Source organism: Aquarana catesbeiana, linkage group LG01 (genome assembly GCF_042186555.1).
Source record: "Aquarana catesbeiana isolate 2022-GZ linkage group LG01, ASM4218655v1, whole genome shotgun sequence".
Lineage (NCBI taxonomy): Eukaryota > Metazoa > Chordata > Amphibia > Anura > Ranidae > Aquarana > Aquarana catesbeiana.
In genome coordinates this window covers 96,966,967-96,972,966 of record NC_133324.1, presented here as the reverse complement: position 1 = coordinate 96,972,966, position 6,000 = coordinate 96,966,967, and positions in this window count along the sequence as shown.

The following is a 6,000-nucleotide window of genomic DNA, read 5'->3' as shown; positions in this document are numbered from 1 at the left end:
AGGGAGTTCCGGAGGATGAGTGAGGCCCTGGAGAAGTCAGCATTTACCTGTGAAAAAGCAGAGAAGACATGAGGAGAGAGTGACAGGGGATTTGTTCAACTGCTAAACACTCCTGCAGAAAAAACACTCATGAGGAAGGAATGCCCTGACTGTGTCTATGCCCCCTGTACAGTTATATTTTTTGTCTGCCAAATGTACATTTGTGTTTCTTTACATTTGCCTAATGACTTACTTTTTCTGTTAACCCCTTCCCGACCGCCACACGCCAATATACGTCTGCAGATTGGCACGGGTGGGCAAAAGGGTGTACAAGTACGTCCCCTTTAAGATGCAGCATTGTGGGCGGACTCGATGTCCGCCGGGTGCCCACGATCGTGTCACGGAGTGGAAGAACGGGGAGATGCCTTTGTAAACAAGGCATTTCCCTGTTCTGCCTAGTGACATGACAGAGATCACTGCTCCCTGTCATAGGAGTAGTAGCCCCCCCCCCCTCACAGTTAGAAACACTCCCTAGGACACACTTAACTCATTGATCGCCCCCTAGTGTTTAACCCCTTCCCTGCCAGTGTCATTTACACAGTAATCAGTTATAGCATTGATCGCTGTATAAATGACAATGGTCCCAAAAAATGTCAAAAGTGTCCACCATAATGTCGCAGTCACAATAAAAATCGAAGATCGCTGCCGTTAATAATAAAAAAAAATTAATAATAAAATGCCATAAAACTATCCCCTATTTTGTAGACGCAATAACTTTTGCGCAAACCAATCAATATACGCTTATTGCGTAGAAGAATATATAAACTGAGGGAAAAAATGTTTTTTTGATATATTTTTGGGGGATATTTATTATAGCAAAAAGTAAAAAATATTGCTTTTCTTTTTAAAAAATGTCGCTCTTTTTTTGTTTATAGCGCAAAAAATAAAAACCGCAGAGGTGATCAAATACCACCAAATTTGTGGAGGAAAAAAAGGACATCAATTTTGTTTGGGTACAATGTCCCACGACCGCGCAATTGTCAGTTAAAGTGACGACATGCCGAATCGCAAAAAGTGCTCTGGTCAGGAAGGGGGGGGGGGGGGGGAATCCTTCCGGGACTGAAGTGGTTAATAAACGTATAGTTACAGTAAAAAGAGCTCAACATCTTCACCATAATCGTAGATCATAGTAAGTTTATTTAACATAATCCCATACATGCATGTGTTTTCATAAAATGGAAATTTTTTCTAGGTTAAAGGTTTATCATCAGTTTTAGTTATTGCTTGAAAAAATTACATTATACATGATTTATAACATAAAAGATCCCTAAAAATGTACTGTACAGAATCAAGAGTCAAGCAGCATAAATGTACATGTTCTCAGTACAGTAATGTATAGCTTTTTTTGTCCCATGGAAATTCTTTTTTATTTTCTTGCATGTTCCAAAATTAGCCTGCCAAAAGAGCTTTTTAAATTTGTATCCGAGCCAAACTGTTACTTTCAGGTCCCCCGAGTGTCCCACGGCTTCTCTTATACATGCATATATACACTTACCAGACATTCCTTGGACCCCAGGCTTGAAATTCTTGTGGGATTATTGTAAAATCTGAGGCTGCAAAAATTGCCTGCAAAATGTCCCAGCAGCACCTGTAACCAGACTATGAAAATGGACGGATCCAGTGGAGCAAAAGGCAATTACAGTTATTTTTTTTTTTACCAGTAGAATAGTATGCGGGCATCTTTTTTTTTCTATTTTATCAAATTAAAGGGCCAAGCATTGAGCAGCAATTTTCAATTACATAAAAGAGGATTAATAGGGAATGTAGAGTGGTTTTGCACATATTTTTTAAATTATGGTAACACAAAAAAGAGGGTGGTTGTTTATGTGTCCATATTAGTTGCTCTGTAAATCGTTTGTCAAATATTAAATGATTTAAAGCAGAGTTCCAGCCGCAATTTTTTTTTTTTTTAAAGTCAGCAGCTACAAGTACTGTAGCTGCTGACTTTTAATAAGGACACTTACCTGTCCAGGGAGCCTGTGATGTTGCCCCCTCCGAGGCTGATTCGTCCACCAGCTCGGGTGCAGGCGTCGCCATTCCAACTAAGGGAAACCGGCAGTGTAGCCTTCAGGCTACACTGCCGGTTTCCTACTGCGCATGCATGAGTCGTGCGGCGCTTTATGAATGGCCAGCTTGTCTTCTGGGATACACACAGGTCCCAGAAGGCAGCGGGGGGAGAAGGAGGAGGGTTCGCCGCAGAAGAGGATGTGACGTACTGCACCGCAGCCGGTGCAGTACGTAAAGGTAGGTAAAGGTAGGTAAGAAAAAAAAAATAGATATCCAAAAACGAGGGGTAGAGGGGTGGTTTTTAGTTTAAGACCACCTTGTAAAAGTGGGTGGAACTCTACTTTAAAAGAAAGATTTGTAAGATTTGTATATGTATGAATGTAAAAAATTAAAACAAAATTTAAATTAAACCTAAAAAAAAACAACCAAAATAAAATAGGTTCAGATCATTATAGTTTCTCTTTAATAAAACTACTGGCTGGATTAGTAAAAATTTCAGATTATCAAAACAAAAATAATATTTAATTGGTGGAAAGGTGGAAAAAAGGAGAATTATTTGTAAGCAAGCAGCTGATCTGTTTGTAGCGATGTAGTTGCCGCTAGTAACAAACAGTCCACCAATTCACCCCGGTGCCTGACTTCATACATCACTTGCAGAGACAATGAACAGTCTTTTGCTGGTTTTGTTTTTGTTGTTTTATTGGGGAGTACAACTTGGATGGGGAAAAGGGTATATGGGATGCCCAGAAGATCGATTCATTGCCATCATATTTTTAAGAATATACATACTAACACATATTTAGAACCAGAAGGTATGATGTGCATCTGTAAATGTTATGTGTCTTCTCCTGCATCCCCATGCAGACTGTTGCTCCTCCTGCGCTCTACTCTTTGCTATTTGCTTCCAAGGATTCCTCATTCAATACCATGTAGAGAATGAGGACACCACCTCTGACCATGTAGAAATGATGTTCCCAGAAAGTTCTCTCCTCCTGCACAAAACTTCTCCTCAGGTTCCCCTCCTGCACAAACTTATTCTGAACTGAAGCAATGTCACATCTTCTTCTAATAAGGCAAGAAGGACCACTCTGCATAAGTCCCTTCGCAGGCTCTGGTTGCTCGCTGCTGCTGAGCCTGAGGCCTGCAGTACCTCTCCCCAGAGGCCTAGTAGTTTAAAAGCATTATCTTGGACGGTGTACTACTGTTCCCAGCCAGACCAACTTGCAAATCCTGTGCCCTCAGGCCACTTCGATTTGACACAGATCCCCACAGTCTCTTCTTCTGATCCAGGACTCCCCATCGTTCACCATGTAAATGATGAAGACTTTGCTAATGACCATGTAGAAGCAAAGTTCCCTCACAGACTTCTTCCTGGCACATCCAGCCCTCCACTGTGATAACACGCACCGACCTTTCACTGCCCTGAGTCCTTGATGAGGAACTTGACCAGACCATACGTTCCGACAGCTTCACCTGCCCCTCTGCTCCAGAAGTTCTTTATCACCGACCGTGTGGTGACAAAGACAATGCCAATGACCACATAGAGGCAAAGTTCCCTCACAGACTTCTCCCTGGGCCTCCTCCTGCGATTGGCGCACCCCCCCCCCAGATGGGGGTACCCTCCTGCTGCTGCCTAGTATTCCATTCCTCACTTCACTCAGCCGACTTCCCCCCCAGTGGCATGTTGCCTCAGCTTATCTAGGAAGCCCGCCCCCTGCCAATACCAATTGGGGATTGGTCAGGGCTCCCACACAAGCTGCCTGCCACTCCAGTTCTAGGCCCTGCCCCTCTTCCAGAACATTCTCCCTGGAAGCAGGGGAGGCGCCTCAGAACCAGAGCCCAGGCGGCCACACCCACCACTAGTCTGACCACTCCCAGATCAAAACAGACAGGCCTAGCTTGCAGCATAGGCCTGCCTAAATTTGCCTGTGCTGACAGTACCTAGTAAAAAAAAAACATTACTAGCACCTACCTATTGGTAGAGGGTGCTACATGTTCTATAGTCTCTCAAGGTACTACAGACTTCTTATCCAAATGCTCGATATTGTGATGGTTTAGGATAGTTATTACAATTAGACATGATGAAAAAATTTGTTTCATTTCATTTAGATTTGTTAATTTAGTTATTTAGTTTCTTTAAATTTAGTTGTTTCATTCAATTCGTATTTAGGATTCGTATTCTGAATTCGTATTCAGAATTCATTTTATGTCTGTTTCAAATTTTTTTCGAGTTTACCGATTTTTTTTTTTTGTTTCGAAATGTTCGAATCGATAAATTTTGAATCAATGGGGTTTTTTTTCCATTTGAATGTGGCAAAGTGAACAAACAAAAGAAAAAATCTTCATCAAATGATTACAATGACTCTTTAAATCACATTTGGCTTAACAAAAATGGTACTCTAATAACACACACAGTCTTTGATTTCAGAAATATGTTTACAGTTCGAATTCGACTGGAATTCTATGTAAAATTCGATTTGAATTTCAATTAGAATTTTGGAAATTCAGACGAATTTCACTGCGTTTTTCGGAAAATTTTGTTTATACTGTAATTCGGGTATTCGGATATATCCGAATCTCCGAATAATGAAAAATTTGTCTGAATATTTATTTGGAACTAAACAAACTGCATATGTCTAATTACAATCATATTTCTGAAAAATTGCAACATGGGTTTTCTTTTTAGGTTAAATTGAAGTGGAAGCAATCAGATTTTTTTTTTTTCCCAAATAATTTTTATTGAGTTTTATAAAGTACAAGCTTACAGATGTTACAATAAGAAAGGTCACTGAAAAACATCAACAGCAATTATCGGCAAGCGATAAAGTATAAAAATACTAACAAACAATGCCATATGAGGTGATTGAAACAAACACGGGTACCTTGATAAGTGAAACAGAAAGTCAAAGAATTGTATAACACCAACCCTACTTGATAAGGAATTAAATATAGCACTGTGTACAGAGAAAGTATCATGGGTAGGTCAAAGCGCACTATATCCCTCTTATTGAGGGAGGGGGTAAGAGGGATGGAGAGCAGAAGTGTGAGTTAAAGGATGGATAAGGGAAAAACAAAAAAAAAACCCACTGGTGGGCTAAGCTTGGGTCTCCTTAACATAATTGGGGTGTAATATAGGTTTTATGAGGTCAAGTATCCTAGCGCTCGATGGTGATCTGGGATGTAGGATAGTGTAGTGGAGAACGATAAATAGGGAAAGGAAATTAGGGGAGGCCACACAATACTGTCTCCCTTTTACAGTTTTAATTCTCTTGTTCTCTTCTGATCCTACGGGTTAGATTCTTATCAACTGTTGGAGTTTTGGTCACTCGATATCCTGAAGAATTCCGCCAACAGGCCCAGGTTTTCCAGAACTTGGTGGGAGTTTCACAGGCCTGATGGCCTAGGTCCTTGGGTGGCAATTCTGTAATTGTAGGAGGAGATTTATCTTTCCAGTGTAGCGGGGTGCACATTTTAGCCGCATTAATTAGGTGGAGGGTTAGAGACTTTTGATACGCTGACTATTGTGCTCATCAATGCAGCCTCACTGTGCTCATCAATTGCAGCCTTACTGTGCCTGTGAATTCAGCCTCACTGTGCCCATCATTGCAGCCTCACTGCCCATCAATGCAGCATCACTGTGCCCATCAAATGCAGCTTTACTGTGCCCATGAATTCAGCCTCACTGTGCTCATCAATGCAGCCTCACTGTGCTCATCAATGCAGCCTCACCGTACCCATCATTGCAGCCTCACTGTGCTCACCAATGCAGCCTCATTGTGCCCATCATTGCAGCCTCACTGTGCCCATCATTGCAGCCTCACTGCCCATCAATGCAGCATCACTGTGCCTATCAAATGCAGCTTTACTGTGCCCATGAATGCAGCCTCACTGTGCCCATGAATGCAGCATCACTGTGCCCACCATTGCAGCCTGTGCCCCTGAATTCAGCCTCAC